Source organism: Suncus etruscus, chromosome 3 (assembly GCF_024139225.1).
Source record: "Suncus etruscus isolate mSunEtr1 chromosome 3, mSunEtr1.pri.cur, whole genome shotgun sequence".
Lineage (NCBI taxonomy): Eukaryota > Metazoa > Chordata > Mammalia > Eulipotyphla > Soricidae > Suncus > Suncus etruscus.
In genome coordinates this window covers 30,901,420-30,914,985 of record NC_064850.1, presented here as the reverse complement: position 1 = coordinate 30,914,985, position 13,566 = coordinate 30,901,420, and the positions used below count along the sequence as shown (strand labels likewise).

Genomic DNA, 13,566 nt, shown 5'->3' with positions numbered 1-13,566 from the left:
TTCAGTATGTTTATCACTCTCTCTCCTCCTAAAATATCATCTAATAATCATTTAGGAATATAAGCAGAGTTTGTGAAGAAATGTAAAGTATTGAATATATGTATTGTTGAAACAAAGATCTTTAGAAAAATAATGATCAGCTCTTGTTTGAGGAAATACATAATCATAAAGTTTTGAATACAATAAGAATCCTGAGTGCTTCCGTCATATTTTTTTCTGACTGATATGGCTGATTTCTTTTCTTTTCTTTTTTTTTTTGTGGTTTTTGGGTCACACCCGGCAGTGCTCAGGGGTTACTCCTGGCTCCATGCTCAGAAATTGCTCCTGGCAGGCACGGGGGACCATATGGGACGCCAGGATTTGAACCGATGACCTTCTGCATGAAAGGCAAACGCCTTACTTCCATGCTATCTCTCCGGCCCCCTGATTTCTATTTAATTTAAGTTATTCAAAAATAATGGTGGCTGTCTACATTTCACAATATAGCTTAAGATATATTTACTTGGATATATTAGTATGTTCCAGAAATTAAAACTATAAAGATGTGATCTTTACCTATGAGATACTATAGCATTATAGCTGTTTGTTAATACTTTCATTTCAATATAAAACTGGATGCAAAAATAGTTATGATTAAAATAATAATGCTTAAAAATTAAACTCAATATTCATTAATTTCCATTCAACTACATATTTTAAAAATAAACTAAAAACTCATTCACCTTGGGAACTGTTTATCCTCTAATAAAAAGAAAATATAATGGCATTATCTTTTCAAGAGACAAACATGCATTTTCTAATGATTAGGGTCAATGTATTAAGTCTGATTTATCCTAGTAGTCAAGAGGATTATTTTGATTTTTATGTTCTAAGCACCTTCATTGTAAGAATTACTATTTGAACTAATTATCTAAGAAAAGCTTATTATTTATAACAGCATGCACTATGTTAAGCATAAACTTGAATAGGCAATAGTAATCAAAAACAATGAGAGCAAATGTTATTGACATCTATCTTCTTATAACCTCACAAGTCAAATATTTTCCTTCATTTTCTTCCATCACTGCCATTAATTTTTCTCTCATCCACCAGTATGTCTCTATGACAGGCATTTTTTAATCATAAATACTCTGATTTTATCTCACAATGATAGCTCTGACATGCATGTCCTCTCCATTGCTTTTATGATGAAAAGCATGGGGGCATTTACACTTTACAAGCTTATTCCTTTCCCTCACTTTGCTTCTCAATTCCTCTATTGAGACTTGCCGGTAACACCTCAGAATCAGATTCCTTTCTCCAATATTATTAATACTATCTAAGAGAGGTAGCTTCAGTACATATTCTAGGGGTTTAGGATATAAGTAGGTAGAAATTATGAAGTAGGTAAATTATAATGCAATATGTGGACATCAGTTTGGAGGTAATGTCCAAATTGATGACAAGGAAAACTAAGGAGATAGAGAAACACAGATGAATAAAATAAAATAAATTAAATAAAAATTAAATAAATAAATAAAAATAAATAAATAAAATAAAAATTTTAACAAATCAATTCAAATCAAATTGATTATAGTTTAGGCAGAAATATCTTTATTAAACAATATTTAAAAAGAAATTCATGTTGATTTTTGATTAATAATATTTGATCACAATATAATTAGAATTTTGAATATATTTATATTATAACCCATACATTTTCAGACAATTTATAACAGCATATTTGAAAAATAAAATGATTATTTTAACCTAATATTATGCATATTTAATTGTTCAGAGAAAATAATTATTTTTCCAGAATTTAATAAACTTGTGTAATTGTACATAAACAACCAACATCATATCTGTCATCACACACACAAAAGTTATCATTTTGCTTTACTGTAGTTTTTATTTTGCTGTAATTTGAATCCCTTAATATTAATCACTATTTTTCTATATCTTGCATCAAGTTTCCCTAATTATAAAGTTTCTATTATCAAAACAAAAAAGAAGCACAAAAGGTTTATTCATAAACCTACATATTCTATTTGGATAATAATGGATTTTATGTTATATATACTCATCATGAGGTTTCAGTACATAAAAATTGAAAATGTATACAAATGTTTTAATTTTAAGTTGTTCTTTTGCTTTTTGGTTTCTATAATAGAACAGCTTATTAAAGTCCGAGGCTACTATAGGTCACAGATAAAACGATTGCTTGAGCAAACCTACATTAGTATCTGTAATGAGGAAGAAGTGGGAGACACTAGTGAGGGAGTGCATGAAATGAGATATGCCAGTGGGACATTTGCTTACTTTGTAATTAAGAAATGCTCTTTTCTTTAAACATTTACAGGAGGTCCTAGAATTTCTTCTTAAAATGATATACTGTCCTTGCACTCTTGGAATTTATAATCAAGTCTAGACAATGCATACAAGGCAGTCAAGATGGCTTAATATATGATCAACAAGCCAGACAGGCCCTACTCAGACATTTTCTAATAGTATGATTTAAGGGAAAAATGTAATCCAAGTTTTTATGACATGGAAAATAACTGATTTTTCCAACCACAGGATTTGATCTTGACGAATGTGTAAGGAAGTGCATTTTGAAGTAATGTTGTTTATTTATATAGTTCCTTTGAGGTTACACAGCTTTATTATGACATTAATTTGGTAGATTTACACATGAAGTGACATGACACTAGTTCCTATAAACTAACAGCTTTTATCACAAAAGAACACTTGACTAAAGTGCAAATGGTAACAGTGATAGCCTGGAGTCTAGACCTTGATGTCTACAATCTTTGATTCCAAACCTATATTAAACATCTTTATATATGGCATTTCTTTATTTCTAGGATTTTGGTTTAAATAGAGTCCTATGAGGTAGCATAATTATCAGTTTTCTTAATTTGTATATTAAGTGAAAACAAATCTAGCATAGCTAAATACCTTTAAAGAATGAGTTCATTTCATTTCCTTGGAATTTAGAAAGATTACTCAATCTTTATAATTGTCATGAATTATTTCTATGGTTTTTTTTTGGTATCATTAGCACAATTGGGGTTATCAGCTTCTAAAGGGAACTTTTTTCCTTTTATATTTGTTCAATTTTTCTGCCCAGGAGAAAGCAATGGAAGTTCTGGCCTCTGAGATGCACTAGGGTGCTGTACCCCACAAAAAACTACTATGAAGGGTCAGAACAATAGCTCAGAGAATAGGGCATTTGGCTTGAAGAAGACCAACTATGAAGAGATCCAGGTTCAATCTCTAGTATTCCATATGGTCCCCAGAGCTTACAAGGAGTAATTTCTGAGGACAGAGTTGGGAATAACCCCTGAGCACTGCTGGGCTAGGTGTGGCCCAATTGCCATCAAAAAACAAAAACAAAAACAAAAAAACATAATATGGGAGGAAAAAGAAAACACCCTAATGCCCTCCCCAGTCACCCAGCCAGCTGCTCTCCCAAATACACACACACACACACACACACACACACACACACACACACACACACACACACACACACACATACACACACACACACACATCCCACTATGAAAGAACATCAAGACTGAGAATTTGATTCACAAGTTGGTCCACACATGATTTTTGTTTGTTTTTGTTTGTTTTTATCCACACCTTGTGGTACTTCGGGAACTTTATGGAATGCCTGGGGTCTAAACTTGCCTGGTTAGAAGCATCCAAAACAAGTGCCCTACCACTGTCCTATCACTCTAGTCCCTATCCGCACATGTTTTTTTCTTCCACCAAACTTGAGATAAGTCTTATTAAGTTAAATAAAGAGTTCTTCAAACCTCAAAGTATTTCAGATATTCTATAAGAAATAACTTGGGAATGTCATTATTTCAACACTTAATTGCTTTTCAATTTATTCTATACTTTCTAGTCTTGAGGATTTATAATTTAAGTCTCTTATCTAAGAGAAGAATGCATAATTTGTTTCAATTGTCTGTTGTTTCAATTAGCCTCTGGTGATTGTTTCATATTTAAAGGGTTCATTTTACAAAATTTGTTGCTGCCTCCTGAATAAAAGTGGAGGGAAGAGAAGAATCAAAGAACTCCTACAGTTACCTCATCTACCTGGGGGCCACATTGAAAAGATATATCCTTTGTAGGTAAAATAACTAGATGGAAGCATATTTTTAATTCACTATCTTTTTTATAGAATAATTTAGCATGGCACAATAGTGAAAGCCCAACTGCCAATTTCCACTCTTCTGATTAGTGTCTTTGCTCGTTATTCTTAGAAAGTGTAGGGGAGTTGATGGGCTTTTAAATTATCACCATGAAGAAAATGCTACTGTCATTGTGTCCTTGATTCCATGAATATTCCTCATTTTTTCCACAGGAACACATATTCGTTTTTTTATACTCAGAGTTCAATTATTTGCTTTTTTAAAAAAATATATTAGAGACATTTGAATATACTTGTAAAACTAACAATATTTTTTACTGAAAATCATAGATAATTGAAAAGGATGCAAGGGCTGTGACATCTGAAGCTTATTGCTCTGTAGGGGAATTAAATAAACAACTGAAAGAACAGAAGAATGGCTCTTTAGTGGCTGCTGTGGTCAACAGAAGAACATGAATTTTGGAACAGTTTTGGAATCCTGGTTTAGCTAGTTATATGTAGGGTGACATTGAGAAATTTAGTTAAAACTTTCTTTCAGATTCTTCATTGGAAAAATAATGTAAAGTTTTACTGTGAGAATCTTATAACCTAATAAATCAAAAGTGCCAAGCATAAATTGTACCTCATACAACATAGATGATCAAAATATTAGTCAATTTTCTGCAATGTTTGTCTCCTTTGTGGTCTTGAATGTAAAGGTTAAACTACCTCTCTAGGAATTACTTTTTAGTTACTTATCCCAAAGGAAGAATCAATTGGTTCAAATTTATACAAATGATGTGTTAGAAAAAGATCATCGAGATGTTTCCAACACTTCACTCCAATCCTCCTTATGGCACATGAGTTTGTAGCTCTTTCCATTAAAAAATGGATTCTCTATAAGCCAAAGTCTTCACTCTGATTTCAATTGACCAACACGTGGTTTATATGCCATAGCCAAGTCTAGATCTCAAAGACAAAATAAATCTATTCATTGCTTTCTGTCCTATATTTTTCCATGAATCAGAAAAAAAAAACAAAAACTAAGTGGCCTGCTATGCCAGAACTTCTAAAATAGCATCTACTCAATTATTAAAGAGAGATGCATGAAAATGTCTTCCAGAACAAGCAAAGATTCCCAGACAGATTTAGTTACAGAGTGAATAGCATGCCACTCATCTGACAATAAACACATGATCAATTGTATGTTTTATAAAAAGAAATATTCTATGAAATTATATATGCATATCTAAATAGTTACTCTTACCATTGGTTATTAAATTTTGTGAGTTAACAATACAGCAATATATAATTTGTGTATAATTTTTATGATGCTTAGAATTATAGCTTTCTTTGGGGCCAAAGCAATAGCTCAGTGGTAAGGCATTTACCTTGTATGTGACTGACCAGAATGGACCTCGGTTCCATCAATCCCTGATGTGCCATAGGGTCCTATAAGCCAAGAGTGATTTCTGAGCCCATAGCCAGGAGTAACCCCTCAGCATCACCATGTGTGACCCAAACAACAAAAAAAATAATAATTATAGCTTTGTTATCTGAAATTACTTAAGAGTTGAGATAGTAACTCTAATTGCTAACTGAGGTTAACTTTGAAACACATAGAAATTATTTTTAGGGCCAGAGTAGGAGTACAGCAGGTACCTACTTGCCTTTTATGCAGTCAAACTGGGCTCGTCACATATATCTCCTGAGCTTGTCAGGAGTGATCTCTGACTGCAGAACCAGGAATTAAGCTTCAGTAGCCTTAGTAATGTCCCCCAAACAAAAGCATAACTTTAATTAAAATTCATTAGTAATATATCAGTTTGGGATAACAAGCTATGTAAATAACTTACACTCCCAAAGAAGTAAGTTTATGGATATTGCATGCCCTTTTGTTGAATATTTCATGACAATTACATAAATTGTGCCATTATATTTATTTATTGTATTATTGATCAATTTATTCACTCATTCATGCAAGCTTACATTTTTCCACTTATAAAATATTCATTATAATTAGTAATAGTGTTTATGATGCAATTAATGAGTTTTGAAGGTATAAAGTAGCACTGTTTCCTAAAATAGAAATGTCATATATTTTGCAGAAATAATTTATATGGACATATATATGTACATATTTATATTTTAATACATATTTCCAAAAATATATATGCATATATATTTTTTCAATGTAGTGATGTGAATTCCATAATAAAATAAATAGAAGAAATTTTCCCTTGATAAAAGAAGTACAATCTAGAAGTTATGAAAAAAGAACACTAAAATACGTAAAGTTATAAACAGAATAAATACCATAAGAAGTATCTTATATGTGACTATGGGGACTGGCCCAGATACAATTCACAAAAACAAAAACATATATGGTCCCCTGAGGGATACCTATGGTTCACCTCAGGTGTAATCCAAAGCAAAGAACACTCATAAACATCACTGATGTAAGTAACCTCAAGTATCTTCAGTAAATTGTAATTTATATTCTAAATTTTTTATTCTAAATTAAAAACAAAAGAGGGTGGAAGTCGAACTACGTGAAAATTAGGAAAAAGGTGCAGGAATATCCTTGCAATGAGAATAAATTTATAAAGAGTATCTCAAAGTGTGAGAGGCTGGGCACAAAAGTGCTGCTTGGTCACATTGTCTGCACACATGTCACCTGCATCTCCCTTTTTGATATGTGGACTTTCATGCCTTCATGTTTCAGCACTAGAATGTGTCCTGGTCTCTCTGCATTTAAAAGTTTCTGTTCTCACTTGAGTGTAGTATTCTCTTTTTCTGTCTTCTTGAACTTCCTCAGAATTTCTAAATAAAACCTTTTTGCTTCAAAAATAAATAAACAGGTTTTAAAGAGGAAGATAAATGGGAATAGAGAGATAGTATAGCAGGCAGGGTATTATGTTTGCATATGTCTGACCTAAGTTCAATGTCTGGCTTCCCATATCATCTTTCAAGCACAGGCAATAGAGTGATCCCTGATAAGAGAGAGGAGTAACCCTGAGCATCAGTTAATCAGTAGTCCTATAAAGATTCATAATTAATTTTTATGAGACATAAGTTGGAAATATAAAAAAGATTATTTGTAGAATTTATAGGAGTCCTTGATAAAAATGAGAGATTGTTATAAAGACCAAATATATGGAGCATATCACCCTTGTTGTTGGGAGATTTCTTAGTGAAAAGATAAGGCTAGACAATAAATGTATACTACATATGGTTGGTAGGTTAGGGATCTGGGCATTTATGAAAGAAAGAAAGAGAAAGAAAGGAAAAGAAAGACAGACGAAAGAAAGAAAGAAAGAAAGAAAGAAAGAAAGAAAGAAAGAAAGAAAGAAAGAAAGAAAGAAAGAAAGAAAGAAAGAAAGAAAGAAAGAAAGAAAGAAAGAAAGAAAGAAAGAAAGAAAGAAAGAAAGAAAGAAAGAAAGAAGGAAGGAAGGAAGGAAGGAAGGAAGGAAGGAAGGAAAGGAAGGAAAGAAGAAAGAAAGAAAGAAAGAAAGAAAGAAAGAAAGAAAGAAAGAAAGAAAGAAAGAAAGAAAGAAAGAAAGAAAGAAAGAAAGAAAGAAAGAAAGAAAGAAAGAAAAAGAAAGAGAAAGAAAGAAAAAAGAAAGAAAGAAAGGAAAGAAAAGTAAGGAAGAAAGGAAGAGAAAGTAAAGAAAAGTAAGGAAGGAAGAAAGAAAGAAAAAAGAGAATTAGAGAAAAAGAAGAAAGAAAGTGAGGGAGGAGGAAGGAAGCAGGCAAAGACCAAAGAAAAGAAAGAAGGGAAGGAAAAAATGAAAGAGAACAAAGAAATGAAGGAAGGAGAGGGGAAAAATAAGAGGGAAAGTAGAATATACCTTGGACTGCATTAGTAATAGTGTGTATTATGAACAAAGGGGAGACAAGATAAAATTGCTTATGAGTGTATTTTAGAATATTTTCTTTTTGGCCAGAGTCATAATATAAGAAATAAAGCACTTGTCTTCCAGTCAGGAAACCCAGCTTTCATCTTCTACACCTTATATGATCTTCAAGTAGTGCTAAAACTAAACAGCCAGAAATAACCCAGAATAGTATAAAAAGTTTTTCTTTTTCTTAATTGCATGAAAAAATGAAATGATTTAATAGAAAGTTGTCTTGAACACTCTTGGCCCCAGAGGATAGCAATGAGAAGAAAAGTAATTGAGTGGAGGAGGTGAAACACAAATATGATTGTATGGGGTACAGTGGCCAAGTGGTCTCAGGTGCATTGGTGGTATTGAAAAAGGACAGAACACAATATCCAAGCCGGAATCAATAACAATGAAATCAAGAAACTCGAACTTTAACCATCAAAACTTAAAATGAGCCTGTTATGCTGCCAGGCTAGGGGAGGACAGTGGTGGTGGTAAGAGGTGTACAATGGAAACATTGGTGGAGGTAGGTCACACTAATAGAGGGATTGAACCTGGAACATTGTATGTCTGAAATCCTACTTTAAAAAATTTTATAAATCACAATGGTTTCAATAAAATAAAAAGTACTATTATTTTGGAGGGTTGAGTTGAGCCACAAAGAGATTACTTTAGGGCTTACTCCTTGTACTCACTCAGAGACCACTCTATGAGAGCATGGAAAACCATATGTGATGCTGGGAATCAAGGCAACGTGTAAGGCATGTAAATTACCCAATCTACTACTTAATCTTGTCTAAACATCCCATATGTTTAAGGCAGTTAAGTTACTGTATACTATTATAAAAATAATTTGTCAAACCTTTAGGATAGGATGTTCAATGCAAAATATAACTTTTAAAGAACTCAGTGCTTTTTGGTGATTGTAATGTATTAATGTAGGTTAATAAATTTTAACAAACCACCCTTTGATGAAGAATAGTTGTTGAACATAGTGAATATTATGTGTGTAGATGCAGTCCTATCTGGAATATCTCTAGACCTTTAATGCTGTTTTGCTGTCAGTCTAATGAAACTACAGTAAAATGTATTAAAGCAGCATTTTATACTTTATGTGACCATTTGCTGTCTATATAAAATGTAGTATTAATTCTACTAGGAAGAAAACCCTAGCTAAGTATATTCCATTTTATTATATCATATAAAATTTAAACTGTATTGTTTTATTATTTGCTGTATACAAGTAGCTATTAGGTAATTGAGAAATTAAGTGTCTTTCCTTGGAACAGAAAGCTGAAAGTAATGACAGCAATATAGAGACTTGGACTTTCTGTTAATAAAGAAGTCATATATCTTCTATGGGAATGTGAATTTGAGGGGGGAAAAGTCTGCATTTCTTCATTATTAAAGTTAAGAGCCCAGAACCATTGTCTAACAGGTAGAACACTTAGCTTGCCAGTGGCTGACCTGACTTTCATCACCAGCACCTCATTTGGTCCCATGAACCCAACAGGAATGATCCCTGCATACAGAGTCAGGAGTAAGTGATACAGTAGTGGATGTGGGTCAAATACAAATGCAAACAATTAAAATAAAGACTTGTTTTTGTGTATCATCCTTTATTTTGTGTGTATCATGTTTTTGTGTTGCATAGCAGGGGCCATGCTAATCTTCTCTGTATCATTTCAATTTAATATATACCCTGCCTAAGCAAGCACTAAAATAAAGACATGTTTTGAACAATCTTGAGAATCAATGCTGCTGTGCTTATTTGCATTAGTAATTCTTAAAATATAGCTATGCATACTCTAATCTCACTTCCTTAGGAAATTGTATAAATATTTTGAGTGTTAAGTAGTTTGAATTTTTCTCTTGTTTTCCATTTCTATCCTTTTTAATATGAAAAAACAAACTATTCTCTGAAATACAAAATCAATTCTTTATAGGCCTAATTAAAATATTCATTGAACCTCATTGATATTTTGCATGATGATTTCCACACTGACTTTATATTGACTACATCTTTGCATTTAAAATATGAATTTGTTGACCTCTCAATTATTTCAATTAGAATTCCTAGACATAACCAATAAAGTATAGACTCGTAGTTATTTCTAATCTGTTCGCTTGCTTCAACTGAAGATGAATTAATTTGTTGTCTGTGTTAAGGAACAATACATTATTTTTATTTATTTGACCTGAATTCCATAGATTATCTTTTTGAGATAAAACATGCTCAAATAGGGGCCAGAGTGATAGCACAGTGGAAGAGCGTTTGCCTTGCACATGGCTGACCCAGGACAGACTTACATTCGATCTCCCCATGTACAATATGGCCCCCTTTGCAGAAGAGATTTCTGAGCGTATAGCCAGGAGTAGTCCCTGAATGTCACTGCATTTGGCCCCAAAATCAAAACAACAACAACAACAAAATATTCAAATATATTTAGTTAATAGATTAATAGGTGCTTTTACGTTTATTGAAAGATTTCTGCATTCTAATCCTTTACAAACTAGCCATTGTAGCGTCCTCATTTTGAAGATAACTTTTATGATTAAAGTATAGACTCAAAATCTTTACAAAAGATAATATAGCCACAATTAACACACCATTGGGTCAACAAGTGAAATCACTAAATATTTTAATATAAGGAAAACAAAGTTTTAGAAAGTTGCATTATAGGAGATTGCACTTGAATAGCAAAATAGAACTAAGTTTTATTTCTTGTCAGAAAGTACTTTGTGGAAACATATTAACCTATATTAGAACATCATAATCAATGATATTCCTTAGTTTATACTTGACATTAAATATCTAATATGTTAGGATACATGTGAATAATTATTTTATAATACCAGAAAGTAACTTTACTCTTTTTGACCTGATACTTACACTGCTTCAAAGGGCTGCATAGAAAGTTTCCTCTGTGTTCTATTCTGGACAACAGGTGGCATCACAGAACACAGAAAGCAAAATAAAACACATTATAACACAGGAAACTATCTGTGCCATCTATTTTTTCCCAAAACTTCCTAGGACATACACTTTTATCTAAATATCTTTCTAGTCATTATTTAAGATCCTTTAACTTCAAACTTGGATTGAAAATAGAATACTAGTAGATATGTCATAGACTATTGCACAGAGAACAAAAACTCATTCAATGTATGGCAACATCCATGCATAGTAAGTTCTGTGCAAAGCTTAGCTACTCTCATTGTCATCTGTTCCTGCAATTTTGTAATTGTCTAGTCTATCTTAGCCTTGCAAGTTCAATCAGAGAAACAGACTCTAGGATAGAAATAGCCTAGTGCCTATGGGTTTTGACTTTTTTTTTTAATGTAACTTGCTTATATTTTTCCACTGCCTGCTACCTGCCCTATATACTTCATGGAAAAGCAGAAGACTTGCAGATGGCAACCTTATGCACCACAAAGACTATCTCATTAACAACACACTTTGTGTATAGTCTGTAAGAAAAAAAATCACAAGATTTCATGTAAAATATACAGAAAATACATAAATGGTTGTATGGCTGGAGAGAGAACACAGGAGTTGTTAACTTGCTCAAACATGGTTGCACCTGGTCACCACATATGGTCCCCAGAGCTGCTGATGTCATTATTGAACCAGGTAATAGACCATGAGCACCACCAATACCTCCCTCATTATAAAAATAATTAAATGACAAGAGATTATACACAAGGAGGTTGACATTGACAGGATTAATAAAAAATGTCAGCAGCTATCTTAAAATAGAATTTTTTAAATAAAAACTAAACCATAAGGACTTAGATCTTCACAGGAAAATGAAATATAGTGAGGTAATGAATCTAACTATTCGTAAACAAACTTCTAAGTTACTGCTTAAAACTAGTAATAAAATATAGTCTTTCTACAAAATAGGCCTAGGAATATAGGAAATTCTTGTTAGAGACATGGTTAAATCACCAAGCAGTGATTAATATTTCCAAGGGCTCTTGTAATTTTACTTGTCTAGCTGGTTACTTTGTATATTTTACATCATAAAATGATGAGTTGTGCTTATTGAAAACATGACGAAAACATCCTGTTTGGATGTTTAATTGAAATGTGAGTAATACAGGGCCGGGAAGGTGGCGCTAGAGGTAAGGTGTCTGCCTTACAAGCGCTAGCGTAGGACGGACCGGGCGTCCCATATGGTCCCCCCAAGCCAGGGGCGATTTCTGAGCGCATAGCCAGGAGTAACCCCTGAGCGTCAAACGGGTGTGGCCCAAAAACGAAAAAAAAAAAAAAAAGAAATGTGAGTAATACGAGAACAAGATGGATTTTACTGTATAAAGAACTCACTCAAAAGAAAGACAGTTAATGCAAAAGATGGACATGGGAATTATGTGAACAGGTATTACCCAAAGGAAAATTTATACCACTAGTGTAATTATATTAAGTAGAAAAACAATAGAGTAAGTTTGCAACAAAACAGAAGATGACATTAGTAATTTTGAAATAGTATTTCTTACTGAATCTGCTATCTATAGTTTAAAAGATCATTACTATTATTATGTTTTAATAATATAAGAAGAATTGTAATAAGTTGGCAAAAGAATAAAGAAAACCATCATCTTGGTAATGTGCAGTGTAAACAAAGCTCTGATGTTCTTCTGGGAATAGCAAGTTTAATACATCCATGTACTTTGATCTAGAGATCTAGTTCTCTTAACTAAATCTATAAAAACAATGAAGCTAAAATGATAAAATAAATACTGATAAATGTACATACATATAAATTTTCTTTATAATATTGATTATATCAATGAGAGAATAAATAAAATATAAATAGCTAGACTATTAGTCAATAAACTTAATCAGAAAATGAATCTAATGCAACTCCTGATAAGTATATTTATAATACACTATTATAAGCATTTCTAGTTAATTAAAATATTTTGCCATACTTTGATCATATTTGCAGTCTGATTCACTGGCATTTTATTTATAATAAAATATTACTAAGTACATAAATATAAAAGATAAGAATATTTTCAAGAATGCAATTTAGGCTTGTTTTCACACTTGTTTATAGTTTCAAATTTTAATAATATATGAAAATTATATTACATGTTAACTCAGGTTAGTGAATAAGTTGTTATGTGCAATTAAAATATTAAAACATACAGGAGTATATTTGCAGGACTTGAACATTTAATATAATAATATTTTATCATTCTGAAATGGGGTTTTTAGGTAGATTGATCTTTACAATCAAATGTCATAAGATGTATGTTAAGATTTTATATTTTATATTTATATTTTAGATGTATTTTAGATTTATATTTAGATTTTTTAGATTTATTTTAGATTTATATTTTTAGATTTTATGTTCTGGATCAAAGAAATACAATTATCACCATAAACCAAGGAAATAATAATTATGTCACAGCATTTACTACAGTAACAATCACATCAATGAACCAAACCTCTCTGGGGTTTTCTATGTGCCAGATGTAGTCTTATGCATTCTTCTCTCAATGCATTCTTCACACAATGCGTTATGTAATTTCTGTCTAACAATT

The 13,566-nt window shown here is 32.0% G+C and overlaps 1 pseudogene; it reads right to left on the bottom strand.

Moving 5' to 3' along the window:
- Nucleotides 1-9,630: 9,630 nt before the first annotated feature.
- LOC126004879 (uncharacterized) lies at nucleotides 9,631-9,729 on the bottom strand (annotated as a pseudogene).
- Between the last annotated feature and the right edge of the window lie 3,837 nt (nucleotides 9,730-13,566).